Source organism: Panthera onca, chromosome A2, assembly GCF_046562875.1.
Source record: "Panthera onca isolate mPanOnc1 chromosome A2, mPanOnc1 haplotype 2, whole genome shotgun sequence".
Classification (NCBI taxonomy): domain Eukaryota; kingdom Metazoa; phylum Chordata; class Mammalia; order Carnivora; family Felidae; genus Panthera; species Panthera onca.
In genome coordinates this window covers 117,426,286-117,446,259 of record NC_138340.1, presented here as the reverse complement: position 1 = coordinate 117,446,259, position 19,974 = coordinate 117,426,286, and positions in this window count along the sequence as shown.

The following is a 19,974-nucleotide window of genomic DNA, read 5'->3' as shown; positions in this document are numbered from 1 at the left end:
AGCCAGTTGGGCCGTCCGGCTCTCCCGCACATAATAATGAGGTCTGATTTATTGTGATCATTATTCAGGCATTACAGGTCACTAAATAACATGCTCTGCCCACACATGTCTTCTGAGCTAATAAATATCCTGAGAGGAAACATTCTTGAGGACGTGAGTCTCAGGTTTGGATCGGCAACTCCGGGCTCATTAATTGCATGAAGGCCCTCTGCCTATTGCTCACAGGATCTTGGGAACAGAGATAGGAAAAGTCTAATTATCAGCCTGGAGGGATGTGAATGAGAGACAAAGGGAAACCGTCTGCTGGATTCTTTGACCTATGGGACACAGGCCAAGAAAGGGATACTGGTGGAGGGGACAGAGCTAGAGCTGAGGCTGACCCCAGGCAAGTCACCCGGGATGCGGGTCTCATAGCACAGCATCCAAGATGTGAGGCCTTTAGGAGCTGGACCGTGTTCTCTTTCCTCTTTGCATCATGTATTCCTGACACTGAGAAGTTCCATCATGCTGCCCCCTCTCACCTCTGGGCCTCTGCATGTGCTTTTCCTCTCTCTCTAGAACGCCCTGCCCCACTTCTGCCTCCCCTTTTACATGGTATTGTCATGTTTAGAGACTCAAATGTCATCTTCCCCAGATGGTCTCCTGCAAGTATTTCCTCCTACACAGAGTATCATGTAGAACCATTCTCTTTGCCTTATCTGTGTTCTCCACCAGACTGTAAGCCCCCCCAAGAGCCCAATCTGGATGTCACTGATGGCTGTACTGCTAACACCTAGGGCAGCACCTGGGGCATAGCAGGTGTTAACTAGCTGCTGGGCAAATGAAAAATAAATGCCTATAATCAGGAGAAAAAGGACGCTGGAAACAACGCCTCTGTGTGGTGCTGATGGTGGAGGGTGGTACTCTCTCTCCCTGATAATCTCCGCTCAGGGAGAAGAGACCCTTAGCCCACCCTAGACATCACTTTCCTGAGCCTCTCTTACCCACACATACATCACATTGGAAACTTCTTCAACAAGGAAATAGGATCTTGGCTAATCTTTATCCCTCAGAGCCTAGCCTGGGTCTTGGCACATAGTAGGTGTTCGTTAAATGCTAGCTTAAGCTGTAGGCACCGGTAGCTGGGCTTTCCTACCCAGAGGAGACCGGGGCCCTGGGGCCACTTTCCTGGGGCATATGGGGACAATGTGGGGACAATGTGGTGTGGGGCTGGGGAGATAAGCTTCTTTTTGGTCCCACCTCTAGTGAGAGCTTTGCCAGCGGGCAGGGAAGAATGAGACTCTGGGAGTCAAGTGCTCTCTGCAAGTCCGGCTGCCATAGGGCGACACCGTGACGCCTGGCTGTATGCTTCTCTTTGCTGCCATAATCTCAAATCACAGAGTATTGAGGCTTCAGCTTTAGACATAATAGAATTACAAGAAAATGACAAGCATCAGTGGATTGTCATAAGTCCTATGTTGATAATGTCCATATTTATCTTTTAAAACTGCAATATGTTTGTGTTGTTGTTGTTTTTTTTTTTTCCTAAGGCCCATTTGCCTTGAGGAAGACACTGGGGATTGGGAAAACAGGATTAAAAATAATCTTTTTTTTCTAACTCATAATGCAAAGTGTGTAACTGGTAACTACTAAGCAAATCCGACCATATATCTACATTATTTATGGGAATAATTTAGGATTATTTGCTTTATAGAAAATTCATTGGAATGCTTTAAAAATTACTGAAATTAAATGAAATCAGGCTCCTTGAATTATCCATGAATGCAGCTTCACATAATCAATACTTTAGCCATTCTGGGATGACATTACATCTCAAGACTATTTTCTAACTTAATAAGATTAGAAATAATAAACTGATATTATTTCTTTGTGAATTGGGGCCTCTGACCTGGTAATTTAATGCCTTCATTATTGCTCTCGAAGAACACTGAGACCCACTGAGACCCCTGTCTTAGCAACGACATTCTGTCCAAGTGATAGCCTGATTCTTCTCCCTTTCTTTGCATGGCGGGTTATGTGCGACTGAGGAACATTCTTAAGTTATTTTTAAAACCCCCAAGCATTATTTTCAGCAAAGTGGTGTATATATTTGAAATGGAAAACTTTTATTGATTCAATTGTAAAGACCAGTAGACAACGAGATGACTTATTCCCGAATTCTATTATTACAGATATTTTATGCTGGCCAAGCGGTGAGCTCTGTAGCACGGGGCCATGAGAGAGTTGTTTTGTTTGCTTTTCTTGGTCCAGCCTGGGATTGATGCACGTTGTGGTTCATGGGGCTCTTTGCTGCTCTCTGGGAGAAAATGCAGGGAAGGGTGTGAATATCTGAAAGCGTGGCAGGGCCTGAACCTTGAACATACCCCACGTTCTCACGAGCTCTGCTCCTGCCCCTCCTGAGTTGAGCAATCCCGAGTGTGCCCGTATTCAGGCACTTTCTCATGAACCTTTGCCATCGCCTGTGCAGCTCAAAAGGAACTCCTCCCTGTTTCAAGTGTGCTGATCCCTCATCTCAGCCCAGGAGGTATAAGTCAGAGCCCCTCTGTGAGGCCTGTTCCCAGAGAGTCACCTATGGTGAGAAACCAACGGAGGATGTGATTCCCAAGGCTCTGAACCAGACTCTAAATTGGAAAATGCAATGAAACGGATGGGAATGTTTTATGAAAGATGGCCTTGGCTGGGAGGGGCTCATCTATAAGAAGATGGAATGTGTTCTATTTATGGAGCATGGTTTAAAATGCTGAACACTACGGGTGGGAGGCAGTTATGAATTCTTTAATTGAGCAGGACGATAGGAAATTGAAGTCCCTCTGGGAGAATGGGACTTGTTTGCCCACTGGGTCTGCTGATTGTGGGTGACTTGTGAAACCAGATCTGTCATCAGGAAGCTCTGTTGAAAGTTATGTGGCAGGAATGACTTGGGCCCAATTAGTTCTGGACTATGCTGCAGTAATGACCGTGGCAGCTCACTGTGTTCCAGACGCTGCTGTAAATACTCTGCATTCATCATCTCATTTACTACTTAAGTCAACCACAATTGCATGAGGTGGGCATTACTATTCCATACTTAAATACTTGGCGACGCTGTGACTTGCCCAAGGTCACCAAGTTGGAGAGACCGAGCCGGGACTTACATCCAGCTTGTGCTCCCATTACTAATTCTGTACCATTTGGTCATGCATAAAAGATGCAAGAAAGGGTCATGAGGACACAACACAACCCTCACATCAGTTGCTTTCAAGGGGAAATATTTGATTTTGTTCAGTCTCTCTTTTCCTTCACTACAGCAGAGTGTTTTGGAAATATTGAAAATAGGGATCTAGTTATTACTAAAAAGTAGTGCGTGCTTCAGACAACTTCTAATAAGCCTCTAAATGCTCTGGGAAATGCCTGTGCTCAGTAAAACCTCACGTTGGGCATTAACATAAGATCTGAGCTGGATGCATTTTCCCAAGGCCCCAAGGATACCTTTGCCAATGGGAACTGGAATGTGGTAGGGGACACACCTGTTGAGCTATTCAGCCCATTGCGATGTCTCCTCAAAGGTAACGAACTCTGCTGAACAATGATAAAGAAACAACCTCTGAAATGATAACGAGAAACTCGTGACAATACATGGTTATAAGAACAGTGGAAGGTTCATAATTAATCCCGGACTGAGTACAAAATTGGAAATTCCGATAGTCATAATGACTGTGAGTGACACTGAGCGCTCACTGAGTCAGACACTGTTCTAAGTCCTCTCTGTGCAACGCCAGCTCATTGCATTCTTAGAGCGACTGTGAAGTGGATGTCATTTCACAGTTCCTTTCTGCTTCTATCTTACTGACTGGAATGAGTCACATGGCACCAATAGCTGCAGGGGAGACCCAAGCTGAATGGCCGGCACCCAGCTGAAATTCTGGGCATTATTAAAAGAAAAAGAAAAAATGAATCAGAGGGACAGTGAACAGTCTCTGCTTCATCACGCCTTGAGCCAATGAACTTATCTTTGGAATGGCCCCCGAAAAGAAGGCTTTCTCATCTTTCCCTTCAACTAGATTTCTATAAGATGACTTCTAGTAGAGTTCACAGAGGTGCCGGGCATTCTGAATAGGCAAAAGATGGGAAATGAACAAGCGTGAACACTGCTTCTGCTGTAAACCTTCTTCCTTTGGGAGAAGTTTTTGTCCACGAAGCTCTCACAGATCTTTGCCTGATTCCAGAAGCTATAGAGGGTGTTTGCTCATTTATTCACCAAGTGTTTATTGAAAGCTCACGATGCACCAGGCCCTGGACCTACAGAGACACACAAGAAAAACAAGGTGCTTGCTGCTGTGAAATTTATACTGTTTGAAGGAGACAGTGGGAACAAGAAAACAGGTGAGCCACATCATTTCAGAAGTTGATAGCTACTAGGAAGAAATTATAAGTGAAACCATGCAAAACTCAGTAGTTTACAATAACAAGCATTCATTTGTGGGGAGTACCAGCTACATAATTTGGGGCCCTGGTACAAAATGAAAATGTGGAGCCCTTTTGAAAAAAAAAATTTAAAATGATTTCAAAATAGTAACAGGAGAGGGGAATTAGACCAAGCATGGGGCCCTTTTCACAAGGAGCCCTGTATATGACTAAACAAGCTATTGTAACAATTTATTAATAGATTTGAATTCAGTCAGGTTTGATAATATTCAAGTCCATAACCATCACCATGCTTAGTATTAAGTAAATCAGCATGCAAGCAGAAGCTTTCTTACTCCAGGTATTTAAGGCAAAGCTATAAGAATACTTGAAATTCTGAGGTCCCTGGGTGGCTCAGTCGGTTAAGCATCAGACTTAGGCTCAGGTCATGATCTCACGGCTTGTGAGTTCGAGCCCTGCATCGGGCTCTGTGCTGACAGCTCAGAGCCTGGAGCCTGCTTTGGATTCTGTGTCTCCCTCTCTCTTTGTCCCTCCCCCACTTACGCTCTGTCTCTCAGAAATAAATAAACATTAAAAAAAAAATTAAAAATACTTGAAATTCCATTTATAAATACATGGATTTCCACAGGAAGCCACAAATATTCAAGCAGAAAAATGTGTATTTTCAGGGTTATCCTGATACAGAAATCAAACCTGGAAGAAATATTTTCACAGTAGAAAAAAGATTCGTGAAAACATGGAAATTGCCAATTGGCTACAGTAGTAATGTAGCTCCCGTGGAACCAGCTCTGTTTGCAGGGGTGTGGGTAGGTAGGACTGTGGTCCCGGCTTCAGACTGGGTTCGTGTCAGCTCCACATGTCTCCATACACATTTTCCTTGGACAAGGCGCTCGTGGGGCATGGTGTCTCCCGTGGGCTGTGGGAAGACAGGAGCGTGCCAAACTGCGCAACGTGTTTGGAGCCTCCGCTTGCACAGTGTCTACTAAAATCCCATTGGCTGAAGGAGTTACACGACCACTTTCAAGGCTAAGAGGTGGGGAAATACATTCTTCCCACCAAGATGCCATGGCAAGGGTATGGCTACAAAATTCTATTAAGGGAAAGAGTGAGTACTGAGAGCAAGGATCCTGGTCATCATAGTGAATGTGACGAGAAGAAACTGGTTTTAAGAATATGGGTGGCACAGGGCACCTGGAGGGTTCAGTCAGTTGAGCGTCTGACTCTTGATTTTGGCTCAGGTCACGACTCTGGGTTCGTGGGGTCAAGTCCTGCATTGGGCTCCATGCTGAGCGTGGAGTCTGCTTGGGATTCTTTCTCTCTCTGCTCCTCTACCCACCCCCTCTCTCTAAAAATAAAATACAAAAAAGAATAGGAGTGACATTCTTTCATTTAACAGGAAGAATGGATTATAAAGGGCAAGGGTGGAAGGAGGGAGACCAATGAGTCAAGGAGAAAGATGCTGGCTTGGATTATACTGGTAGCAATGGGGATCAAGATGAAGGATAAAAGATGGAGGATATGGTTTAGACATAAACTCAGTGGGACTTTCTGTTGGGTTGGATGAGATGGGCAAGTGAAGAGATGAATGAAGAAAGAATTCCATGTTTTTAATTAGAGCAACAAGGTGAAGTGTGGGGCTGTTTATTGAGGGTGGGGGACAGGTGGGGATTAATTAGTGGATCTGTGTCCTCAGCCAGACCACAAGCTTTGCAAGGAAAACACTAAGTCTTATTTATCTCCAAATTCCCAGAGACTTGTATAGGGATTGGCACATAGTAGTTGCTTGATAAATGAACCAAGGAAGGAGGAAAGCAGATACCTTAGCATAGTGAGGACATCCACATCGATTCATTCATTCAATTAATTGATCAATCGTATTTTGATCATAGTCCCAATAGTTCTTTATCCTATTAACATTTACTGACCATCTACTATGTGCAAGGCAGTGTAGCAGGTGCTGGCAAGTAGAAATGGTTACAGCAGCTGATCTCAAGGAGCTGATGGTCTAGTGGAAGAATCAGATAAGAGAACCCAGGATTAGAACATGGGACGAGAAGAATGTGCACAAAGGGCAGTGGAAGTGGACGGGAAAGCCCTGAGTGCAGCCCTCTGGGGAGAATTCGAGAAGTCTTTTCTAGAGGAAGTGATGCTTCAACTGAGTCTTTAAGGAAAGTTGGAATCAGGCAACAGAAGAGGCTGGAAATAGTGTTGTAGGCAGAGGAACAGCATGTGAGAAGGCTCAGAGGCTTGAGCGAGTGTGGTGCGTTGAGGGAAATGCAAGACGCAGACGCATGGGGAGTACTAGCTCAGTTTGGAGAAGTAGGTCAGGGCTAGGTCCTCGAGGGGCTTTGCATTTCATGTTCCGTGCTAGAGGCAATGGCTTGCTGTTAGGATTTTAAGTAGAGTGACATGATTTATGGTTTGGAAAGATGTTTCCTGGAGTAAGGTTGGGGGTGGATTGGAGTTGAAAGGGGCTGGGAGCAGAGAGACTGTTAGGACTCTTAGCGTAACCTGGGTGAAAGATCATGGAAGGACAGCCTGAGGTATTGGTGGTGAGGATGGAAAGAGGTGGGTGGAATGAATGACATCTAGGACAGCGAATCAACAGGGCAGCTTGGATATGGGGTAGAAGGCACAGGAAGGCAACGAGGATGATTTCTAGGTTTCTGGCTTTGCTGACTACATGGAGGGGGATGCAACCGGTCACAGCAACAAAGACCGCAGCTGGGAGAGAGTTTGGCTTGCAGACGCCATTGAGCCAGAACCCACCTCTGAAAAGCCCGTGAGCATCATCGGAGAGAACTCAGCAAAGCAGCCGTTGCAGGAGCATGGGGTGAAGTCAATATTGCTTTCCTGGGCCTCCCTGATTCTGGCATTTGTAGAGCCTGAAGTTAATCCAGCGAATCTAGCTGTTATCCTCCTTCTCCCCGGGCAGCTGGTGGAAAGTCCGCGAGGAGGTATTTCTACTCTAAGGGGGATCGCACGGCAGTCTGGGAGGTGGTGCCCTGTGGCCATGGCTAAATTACAACGGCCAACATTGATGCTGTTGGACATTTGGGGATGCATGATTCTTTGTTGCCAGGGGTGCTGAATTGTACATTGTAAGGTGTGGACAAAAGACTTCATGCAGGTGCGTTAGAATGCCACTACGTACCAATAGCAAACCCCCAACTATGACAACCAAAAATGACTCCAGATATTGTCAGTATGCCCTGGAGGGCAGGTTTGAGAATAATTCTTTTCCTTCCCTGGCGCATCTCAGCTATAGTAATAATAATATTAATAGCTATTAGCTAAATATGCATTGCATACTTTTCCATGTACCGTCCTGAGAATGTTATAATGTTATTTGCAACATTTTATTTAATTCTCCCTAGAAATTCTACCTGGAGATTTCTGCTTATTTCCCATTTTACAGAAGAAGAAACCAAAGCATGCAGCTGTATCTCTCCAGTGCTGAGGATATTGAGTTTTTGATATCCTATGTGATTTTGCCACTATATTCCAGGTGAATTTCAACCCCGCCATCTAGAAAGGTGACAGCATCTGCCCAGTAATTACCCATATATTCTACGGAAATTTTGACACTGGATCCTTGAATATATATTATATTTTACTAACACTTATTGTATGCCCAGTGCTGATACAAGCACTTTCCAGACATTAACTCATTTGGTTCTTATCACAACCTAATGGTGTATGTTCTATAATCACCTTCATACTATGGATGTGGAAGTAAGCACAGAGAGGTTGAGTAGCTTGCCTGAGGAATGAGCAGCAGAAGCAGGGTTGAGACCCACACCATCTGCCTCCAGAGTCCAGCTCTTACCTGGTACACTCTGCCTGGTGCCTGGTAGCAGCTGAGGTCATTGTGCTGTCGGGTTTGGCAGAATATCCAGTGGCCATGAGCAAGCCAGGAAGGCAGTTGGTAGCCGGGGCTTTGGAACACATATGTATAGCGTGTGGACAGAAGACTGCATACAGGTGCATTAGTATTCATCACAAGGCCTGTGAACCCCTTCCTCGCGGCTCTCCTCACTCCCAGGCCCTTAGGTCTCCAACCACCTTGGCCCTTAGGTCTCATGACTCCAACATGAGTCATGTTTGTGGGGAGCTCCTGTAGTCAGAGCAGGCTGTGGTTCCAACTCCATCCCTCTGGTGCAGGTAAGGACAAAGCTGCCCCATGACACACCACTACCAGCCAGCTCTTTGTGACTGGAGAGGCAACGCTTTTTCCATTTTCACTTCTTTTGGGGGAAAGAGGAAAGAAAGCCCAGAAAAGCCCCACTGGGCATTGTTCTCAGAACTGCGAAGCAATTAAATCTGCTCTGGGCACAGAGACAAGCCACAAGCTGGGAAGGTGGACACAGGGGTACTGGCTTGGGCAGATTGGACAGAAAGACAAATGTGGTCGGCCGTGGGTCATAACAGACCAGTGACCGTAGGGTGTAACTAACATCAGGAGAAGCAAAACATCACAGCACAGCCTCCGAAGGGGCAGGACGGGGTGATGACAAGGAAACCAGCAACGGCTTTATCCGAGCAGACCTGAACGGCCGCCACTCCAGCTTGGGGTGACCCAGGAGGGGGAACTTCAACATTGACCTGACCTTTGACCCAACCTTAAGCCAAACTTCAGCGGGTCGAGAAGAAGGCATTTTCAGATCACTATGGCCATTCTTTTCGGATTTCTACACCTTGCCCCGTCCTGTGGGGGTGCAGTTGTCTTAGAGTAATACTCAGAGGTGCTATCCGTGAACCTGCTGGAGGGGCCCCACAGGGATAGTGAACAACCCATGAGGTCTCTTCCTTCTGGAGAGTCTCCCTGTGCTTTCTAGACTGGAAAAGTCCGAAGAGACAAAAAAGCTGGGCATTGTGAGCTGGCCCAGTGCTCCCCCAGAGCCTCCTGGTGCTGAGGTCGGTGTGTGTGTGGGTAGGTACACACACAACACTGAGCCTGGCTCACCGGGATGCCCAAGCGACGTCCGTCCCACAGATATGTATCAAGAAAGGGTCTGTTTAAGACAGGAAGCTGGGGGGCAGAGGGAAGCCTGGTAGATAAGGAATACAAGAACAACAAAGCTGTTGCCCTAGCACAAGGGGTCTCAAGGTCTGAACACCAACTGCTTACATGAGTAGGGGTTCTCTGTTGCCAGTTAGGCCTAGAAGGCCAGCTGCCCGTGACATGTAACTTCTCTGAAATTAGATCTCTTCACTCCAGTAATTGCCTCGGGATTTGAACCCAGGTCTAGCTGACCCTAAGTCCTTGTCGTGGCACCGAAACCTGTCTGCAAGGCATCTGCGATTTGCTACATGTACACAGTTGGCGAGACAGCTCCCTGAGCCCCAGCCGGCTCCAGGTCCTTCCTCGGCCCACAGCCAGCTCTGTTGAGTCCCTCGGAGTGGGTGGCTTCCAGCTTTTCTCACCCCACCCACCTGCTCTTGTGGCCCGCTCTGTCCGGACAGGACAGCTTCCTCTCTGTGCACACTAACGAGCTCTGTAAGCAAAGGCAGCGGCTGGGAGTTCAGGATTAGGGTCGCGGTGGGAGTCATCTGGGAACACAGGCGGCCCCTGCTTGTTTTGGGAAAGCACCAATTGTGGACCACCCAAACGGCTCCTTAGCCTGGGCTCCACTTGGGAACTCTGACATGGAGTTGGCAGCCTTCCTGTTTCTTCTCTACCTCCTGATAACTCCCCTGGGCCGAATGCTCAAGTACCATAAGCCTCTCGAAGCTCCGAGACCAGGGCACCGCTGGGGCTGAAGACACAGCCCTTGGCCAGAGATGCGCGGTTTCCACCCCCCACCCCTTTGGTGAGGAGACGGCTGCCCACCCTTGCTCAGGCAGCCTGATTTAAACCAGTGGTGACGGCTCCTTCCCCCCCGGCCCACCTCCCTCCTCCTCAGCCTGTGGGGGTTCCCACTGGGACTGCCTGCCTCCACAGCGAGGCCAGCGGTGAGCTTCAGCTGGGAGCATCCCCACTCACTGTCACTGTTGGTGTCACCCTCACGTGCAGACAGGATGGAGAAGGTGAGAGTCATTGTGTGGCTTTAGAATCAGAAATTCTGGCTCTGAGTCCCGAGTAAGCCACTTGGGAGCTGCGGGACCTTAGGAAAAGCCACATTTTGTACCGTGTTGGTGTCTCTTTATCTATATAGTAGGGCTAATACCACCAGTCGCTCAGGGTTGTCATATGGGGTAAAGATAATGCCTCATGTAGTGTGCCTAGAGCAGGGCGTGACACAGAACAGGCTCTCCATGGACGGGAATCCCTGCCTTCACTTACTCACACTCACATCATACTTCTTCCTGCTGTTTCTGGTCTCTCCCCTGCGTGGACACCTCAGGCCTGTTCCCCAGCCCTGATCATGCCATATCCACAAGCAGAGGGACGAAAGGGCACATCGATAACCATGGCTCCTTCCTGAGGGCTTGGGAGACACAGGAAAACAGGGCAGCTTTTTGACACAGAAAACACAGGCACCAACCCCTCTGCTTAGCACCGGAGGCCCCTATGAGGCCCCTATGAGGCCCCAACCACATTTTCAAGCTCCTCATGGATTCCTCCCATTCACAGATCCCACTAAATGTTGCTTTCCCACATCCACATGTTGACATTCTGTTCTCTTTATTCTCCTTATCTGGAACACTTTCCTTCCAATCTCTGTCCACTGGAAAGGCTTGTCAGCGAAGACCTTTCTTAACACCTTTTGTTGGAGGTTAGTGTTGCAAATAAGTAATAAGAAAAAGCACCTCCTTTGAACACCCCCCCCCCCCCCAACTAGAAGGAGCCCATCCTCCTTCCATCCCCTCCTGGAGAGCGCTGACTGTGACAAGTGCCACAAGACAGGGATAGGGTGCCTGTGGGATAGCTATTTGTCTTCTTGTCTCATTCTCGTTGGAAGGCTATCAACTCTATAAAAGCAGGGACTATATTTTATATATTTATCAACTCTATCTTAACAGGACATAGTCTCGGCAACGGTTTCTCAGTCTTGGCACTATTGACATTTGGGTTGGGTAATTCTTTATCGTGGAGACTGTTTACCGTCCTGTTCATTGTAGGATGTTTAGCAGCAACCTTGACCTCTACCTATTAGATGCCACTACCACTCTACCCCCCCGCTCCCCCCCCCCCCCCCCGCTGATTGTGACAGCCAAAAATGCCTCCACATTGTATCAAATGAATCCAAGGAGGAGTGAGGGAGCAAAGATGGGGAACCACTGTTCTAGGTGCTTAACCAATGCATTTAAAAATTATTATAAAAAAATCAAGCATATATACAAGTAGAAATAAAGAAGGGGTAGTGAATCATACATATCCACCACCCCTCTTCAATAACTATTAATATTTTTCTGGAGTATTTTAAAGCAAATTTCAGGCAATATGTTGTTTCATTCATAAATACTTAGCACACATCTCTAAAAGATAAAGACTTAGAAAAACATTATCACAGTGCCATTACATCTAACAAGGTTAATATTTTTAATATTATCTAATACTCAGCCAATGTTCAGATTCCATGATTACCTGAAATCATGGACTTTTTTTTTTTTTTTTTACAATTGATTGATTGAAACCAGCGTTAAATAAGGCCATGAGAGGCATTTAAATTTCTTCTCATCTAGCTTTTTCATGGCACTCATTTTTATAGTTAACACATATTTTTAGTTATATTTTTTATTTAGTTTTAAATTTAATTCCAGTATAGTTAACAGGCAGTAATACATATATTTAATGACTGAAAGAGAGAGGTGCTGAAGCAGATTTTGAATCAAAGGGAGGAGGTTGTTGAAAACTGGTATGAAATTTTCTTTCCCAAAGGCGTAACGCTCCTGTGGCCGTCAGCACTGGTTTGGATCTGCTCAGAGTAACTACTGACACGCTCGTTGCCTAAAATACCGCTTACTTCATGCATTTATAAACACATACCTTCCTTTTAATTTTAAGTGTATTTGTAATGCTCAAAATTTAAATTCAGCACACTCCCTGGAAGTGAGAATGAGGCTATATATATAACTTGGTGAAGAAACATGGGCTTCCAATCCAAAGTCAAGTGGAAAGGGAAAGGCATCTCCTGTTGATATTGCTTCCTTCTTTAACGATCAGGAAAAGCAAATATTTAAAGTAATTGCTTGGCTAATAGCTCCTTTGACTGGTGGTGTACTCATGTTTAAGCATGTTTTCCAGATTTTAGATAATGACTTTTTCTTTGTGTTTACAAGATTATTTCTACAGCAAAATAAGAGAAAGATTTATTTTTCTCTGCAAAAGTAACCTCAGGGCAATAGGAAAAATTATATATCTATCATGGTGCGTTGTTGTTTGCGTGTAGAAGCTGTAATTTGTTTTCCTCTCTTGAAATGTTTGCTTTCTCTATGACAGAGAGAATATTTGGAGATCTATTATGTATGCATTTGCTCTATGCATATATTCTTGCCCTTGGGTAGAAATCTAGTGTCCATGGAAGAATGTGACATTTGATTGAAAGCCAGTGAGCCTGGTAGTTTTCCAACGGTTACAGTTCACGGTTCTGCTTGAAGCAAATACCTCCAACTGTGGATAATGGACCTTCCTTGAGAACCTGAGACAAGTTGCTGGTTAATGTCTCTGAAACAGCCTGTTAAGACTGTTACTACAAATTAGAGTCTGGATCATTCCGAAACCCAAATAGACTTCTTTCATCTTCCAGATGGCCGTCTGATCGGGAGCTGGGCAGGATCACGTTTCAGGTTGTGACTTAATGATTCGGGACAATATTTATGGTTATTACTTGACAGAGGGCAGTGAGGAAAATTAAAGCACAGCCCCATGCTTCATTTATGACAAAAAACAAATTCATGGCAGGGTTGTAGATTAGAGATGGCATCTCCCAGCTCCAGGCAAAACTCAGGCACAGCTCTGGTCATCACCAGAGTTGACCCGGTACAACTCGGTAAGGCTGGTGAGTCCTGACCTCAAAACTCAATGCATTCTCTCTAGAAATAACCGAGTGAACCTCAAAATGGAAATCTTGGGAAAGGTATAGCTATGAGTGAGAGATCTCAGAGGAGACAAATAATGCAATTACGGTCTTTGCTGGAATGACAATTACATGCAGCTGAAATATTTTGTTTTGAGGCACGTTTTTAACTTTATTATTACAGTTGGTAATATCAACAGGAGAAAATAATCATGTCTGCCAGTGGTGGGCATTCTGTTTATGTAGTGTGCAATTTCTGTATTAACTTTTCCTTCTAAAACATGCTCTACACGATATAATATTTATCTCTTATGGTACCCAGAATTTTAGGAATTCCGTAATTGGGTGCTACGGGGAAGAGAAAGACAAGATGGGGGAGACAAGACATAGAAAGGGGATAAATAAAGTTAGAGTCGGTTAATGAAAGTGTAGATTGTCTAGAAGAAAAGCCAGGAGAAAGTTTATCTTGCTCCATTAATCCTCTACTCTGTGAAATGAGAATGCACATATTGTTCTGGGGGGAAAAAAAAGAAAGAAAACTAAACCATATGCCATTAATACATTTGACCAACTGTGACATTTTTTAAATAAGGTTTTAACTGGTTTTATTACACCAACTGTGTAATTTCAAAATGACTCTGTCATCTATTATATCTATTATAAACAAGTACTTTGTTTAACCAAGCCAATAATAACCTTCACAGACAGAGAAGGTTGGGAATTGAGAGAACCAAATCCTCTGATTGTTTAGATAAAGGGAAAGAAATTCTCTGGCTAGAAATACAAAAAAGAACGCTATCTTGAAAAAAATGTCTTCAATTTATCACCCTACTTCCAATAATTTGATATTCTCTTCTGTGATGTGTGGGGCTGGCTTCCCAGGGCCTGAAGCCCACCTCCAAGCATGAGACATCTTGGTTCCACTCTCACAGTCTAGTTTCCAAACGTGTAGCAAAACAGGGCCATGTGACCACCACCAGGGGAGCCCTTTCAAGGGGGGACTTTGCCAGAGAATGTGTGGTCAGGCTGACTTACAGAGGAGTCTCTACCTCCAAAAGGCTTTGGGCCGGTTAGTCCAAACTGCGGAGTGACCACTGATATTTTGAAGGAAAGAACAGAGGGAGGTCTCCTTGCCTCTTTATATCCTGTAAGGTGCACCCACCTCTCTCCTGGATTCAAAGAAAAAGCTTCAGCTCCCTGAATATCTTCAAACTGCTGGCCTGCCTTCCTTTTGCTATAGTCCTAGAACTCATTTGCTCTGTGCATCATTTTTATTTCTTTCCAAGCATTTGGCTTTGTTCCTGACTCCTGGAGGAGTGTGGGCTCTTTCATCGTGCAGGAGGGATGCTCTCCCAGTGTGCTGTGTGTGTCTGTTGTTTTCTTTGCTGGGTGGTGTTCAGGGTGAGCGAGGCCACAGTTGTCTCCTTTACTGCAGCACGCACTGTGTAATGTTGAGCTAACTCAGCGGGGAACACTGAGTGCCTGCCCCGTGGCTCAGGTGGAAGAGCATGGGCTTTAGGATGGATAAAGCCAGGTTCACGTCCTACTTCTATCCTCCACGTGACCAGAGGAAATCAACCCTCTGAGCCTCCAACTTCATCTGTGAAATGGGAACAATAATTCCAGTTTCCCAGGGCTGTGGTGAGGATCACATGAAATCACATGCCTGAGGTGGAGAAAAACAGTCCCTCGTTGAAAGGTTGACCTCTGATCTCCAAACTACCAGGAATATGTGCCTCAGACCACAAAGTTGCAGCAGGAACCAGAGCCCAAGGCTGTTGGACCAGTGTTCCCAGTTGTCCAGGCTCTGTACCGTGACCCCCTTCCCAGCACCTGCACCCCATGATATTGCCTTCCTCTGAATAGACCTTGTGTTTGCACTTCCTCATATTTAATCTTGTGATACTCTTATGTTGTTGTCTTGTATCGTTGGAATCACAAATTTGTCAAGCTGAAATTTACCCAATTTACCTTCTGGGTCATTGTTTCACTTTACAGGGAAAGTCCTTGAGGCCCGGGAGGTTGTGTGACTTACTAAGGACACTAGAACCAGCTCATGGCAACACTGGGTCTCCAGATGCACAGGCCAGCAGAGTTTTCACCCCTGAGTCTTACACTGCTATTTAACTTCTGTGTTCATGTCTGATTCCTACCAATATCTCCAGCCCTAGCACACCCACAGCCATCTTCAGATTTCAAGGTCCTCGCAATGGGGTGCCTGGGTGGCTCAGTTGGATAAGTATCTGACTCTTGGTTTTGGCTCAGGTCACGATTTCATGGTTTGTGAGATGGAACCCCGCGTTGAGCTCATGGAATCCCAAGAGCCTACTTGGGATTCTCTCTCTCCCTGTCTCTCTGTCCCTTCCCTGCTTGTGCACTCTCTCTCTCTCTGTCTTGCTCTCAAAAATAAATAAACTTAAAACAAAATAATAAAGTTCCTTGCAGGCATATCTGCTCGCAGGTGATCCTGCACTTGAAGGGGGCAGTCGATGAATACTTGCTGAACAGAGCCAGTTGAGGGATGGAAAAATTCCTGGACATGTCAGGAAACAAACATTTTATCAGTAGCCTCTCCTTCAATTTCACAGACATATTGATCTGAAAAGCAATGATGATAAAATTTTCATGTAGGAAAAGGAGCCTTAGCCTGAACCAATGGTCCCTGCACTCTGTCCCCGGGGATCTCAGTTGTCCTTGTCAAGGTAGGAGCTAGGGTATTTGAATTACTGAGTCGGGTGAACATTTCCTCAGTGCAGAAAGACGGGGGGATAGTCAATGTCTCTTCTGTACCTTGTGATGAATCGGACCCATTTATGACAGACTAACTCTGTCCTCAAACTCAACTAAGCAGCCACTCCTAACCTGGTTAACTTTCAAACACCCCAGCGGGGGGGTGGGAGGGAACGAAGATACAGAACCAAATGAAAGGCATTGCACAAATTCAGTGAGAGAGGTGGACGCAGGCAGAGTGGAGGCCAGTCCGCCAATTAGGGGAGAAGTGAAACAGATGGCACCTGACACGGGGTGGAGAAAGCAGGAGGGTTTCAAATATGTATTGGATTCCGTTTTCACCAAGAGGTCAGCTTTAATCAAGTTCCCAATGTAAATATTACCAATATAAACCAAATAATGGAGGTTAAACTGTCGCTCTCGAGGTCAGTGACTCTTGGTCAAGCTGGAAGATTTCACATCAAATGGACGCGCTGGAATTTACCTGGAGGGCCTCCGTGCCTGACCATGAAACCTGACTCCGCACCGACTCCTCTGGCTGCTGGACGGAGCGCAGAGCAATGCACGCGTGGCGGCCTTGTCTCTGCTTTCCGCCCAGTGCTTGAAAACCAGGTGCACTGTGAACACAGAGAGCTGCACTCTCTCTGTGGCCGAGAATCAAAGCGGATGTTTGGTGCACAAGGTGATGTATCTTGTCTTGTGGCACCTGTCATAGTCGGTGCTCTGCAGGAGGAATGGAAGGAGGAGAGGCTCCTTCTAGTTGGGGGGCGGTGGTGTTCAAAGGGGGTGCTTTTTCTTATCACTTATTTGCAACACTAACCTCCACCGAAAGGTGCTAAGAAAGGCCTTGACTGACAAGCCATTTCAGTGAACTGGGTTTTGAACAAGGACTGGAAGGAAAAGTGCTCCAGATAAGGAGAATAAAGAGAACAGAATGTCAACATGTGGACGTGGGAAAGCAACATTTAGTGGGATCTGTGGATGGGAGGAATCCATGAGGAGCCTGAAAATGTGTGGGGCCTCGTAGGGGCCTCCGGTGCTAAGCAGAGGGGTTGGTACCTGTGCTTTCTGTGTCGAGAAGTTGCCTTGTTGTCCTGTGTCTCCCAAGCCCCCAGGAAGGAGCCATGCTTGTAAGTGTGCCCGTTTGTCCCTCTGCATGTGGATGTGGCATTGTCCTCTGCAAGGTCAGTACTGGGGAAGAGGTCTCCATGCAGGGGAGGGACCACACAATCTAAACCTCTCTGCTGCCTGAGCTTTGGGTTCTATTTTGAAAAACAAAACCTATCAGTCACCTTATATTCCCTGCACCGTATGAAAAATAAAATTGTTGCTTACGTTGCTTTTGTTCTTCCAACGTGCCAATCATTATGCCAAGGGGTTTACGTGCCTCATCGCATTTAAACGTCATGGCAATACACAAAGCAAAGTCTCTAACGATTCCCAGCTTACATATGGGGAATCTGAGGCAGAGAGGGGTTAAGTATCTTTCCCAAGGTCATACAGTGGTGTAGACAGGGCTTGAACTCAAACCTACCTGACATCAGTCTGTGCTTTAAATCACGGGGCTCATGTTGTTTCTTTAAATGAATCATCACACGGGTATCCTCTCAGCATTCATCTTTTTGAGTTCTTATTCCATTCTGACCAGGTTCTGACTAATTACAACTTGATGTCTGCATGTCCTAGTTCTTTCTTCCAAAAAATGGGCTTTTAATCAGAGGTATGCAAAGATCCATATGGATGGTACCCTCAGAGATAAATCCAAGCGCGGGACACAGCGTGGAAAGGCGGTGTGTTAGGCTAGCTATCTTGTGAGCGTGTTGAAGAGTATTCAGCAGATGATCCCCCAGCGATGCTCAGCAGGGTCCAGGAGCTGCTTGCCTGCCCAGGCTGGTGCCTTCCTCATCACTAAGCCGCACATCCAGGAGGGAAACGTAGGACCCATCTCACTGCATTAGCTTTGTGCTTCCCCGAGTTCAACACAAAACGGCAAGGGGTGCGGAAGTTTGCTGCCTGTGAAATGCACCTCTTGTCATCTTTACGGGCGTGCCAGACCATAAAATCCGAAGAGATATGACTGGAATAACCACATTATCTCTTACGAGGCAAAAAAGAGAGGAGGGTGAACATGGAGATGGATGTACAAAAGCACGGGTCTAAATAAACAATCTACATAAATTTGCATTTGCGCGGGAGCATGGCTATAAAATGTGGTCTTCATTAAAGAGAGAGGCTGGTGATGCACCTTAGCAGGGCCCGACACGTGTGATTTCTGATCATTTGGCTCCCTTGTCTTTTTAAAGTCAGATCCTGTATGTGGAATATTTGCCTCATCTAAATAAAGTAGCAAAATCACCTCGGATGGAAGCTGCTGACATCTCTAACGTGTGAATATTATACATATGGTATAATTAACAAAGCTTAAAGACGTAGATTCACACGTGCTGTTTCCAGGGGGCTTAGAAACAAATATGTCCCAGCGATATGTATTGGAAAAGTCACCGAAAGCTGGCATCCTGGTAAAGAACAAATTGTAACTCACTGATCCCAAAGGAACAATGAATAATCAGGAGTGACCCCAAAGAACTTCTTGATAGAAAGAAGGGAGGGAATAGTTGGGCTCTTTCTCTCCCAGCCCATGACTAAATAAATAGAACGAGAAAAATGACCTTGAACAACAGCATGGGGGATGTCGGTTAAAAAAGGGACAGGAGGATTGTTCTGTCCAGGTTGTCAATTGTTCTGTGTCAAATGGAGGAAAAGAGAGTAGGGTGGCTTGGGACTCTTCCAGTAGAAGAAATAAGGAAGAAGAACAGTGTCCAGTCTTGCTAAAGATATTTTAAAACAGAACTGTACTATGGGACAGACCCTAAAGTTGAAATAAAAGGGCTGACATTTCAGACTCACATTCCGATTATTAGCTGTGTGACCTTGGGTAAGTTACATCACTGCTCTGAACTTCAGTTTCCTCATCTGTAAAACCGAAGCCTTGAACCAAAAAGTATGAAAGGTTATTTCCGGTTCTGACAACGTTTGGCTTGAGGTTCCTTTGGCCAAGGGGTCCATATGTTGTGGTTTGCCTGAGATGGTCCTACATTATGCCTGTTGTCCTGGCATCGTTATTAATAGCGCACACTTTCACTCTCAGAGCGTCCTGGTTTGCACCATAAATTAATAGAGTTGCCCACCTGTACCAGTAAATAACAATTTTCACTTGATACCATGTTAGATCATGTCCCACAATACTGACATGAGCCCAAAATGAAGCAAGAATTTGGCCCAACAATTTTTTCCCCAAGAGACAAATAATAGTCATGACAATAGTTCTTGTTGACTGAGTTAACCGCATGACGGTTCTCGCCTAGGGCTTTCCAAGCATTAGCTAATGTAATTCTCGTTACAACTCCAGCAGTTAGTTCGATGCTACTCGGTTCCCTTTCACCCTGGGGAGCACTAAGGCCTCAGAGGTGAAGATCACTTGCCCAAACCAGGATTTGAACATAGGTCTTTCTGACTCCTGGGAACCGGCAAGGGGAACCGCTCCCCAAATGCCTTGGCTACTTTTAGCAGCCAATCTCCTTGGCTGTGAAAGGAAAGCCTTTGCAAGTTCTAAACTCTCCCATATGACGTTTAGACTTACAGATGATCATCTTCCAAAATCACCATGATTTCACATGAACAACAGTTTCTGCTTTCCAACAAAGACACTCAGAGCCCTGGGTCACTGGGAAAGAGTCTGTGGCGCTCTGCGCTTTTTGGTGTTTATCAAACCAGGCCCCGCCCAGAGATTGTTCGGATATTGGGACGTTGATTAAACCATGATGTTCCTGTTACCCGGCAAGGCAAATGGCTGAGTGATTCAGCAGTCCAGTGTTCT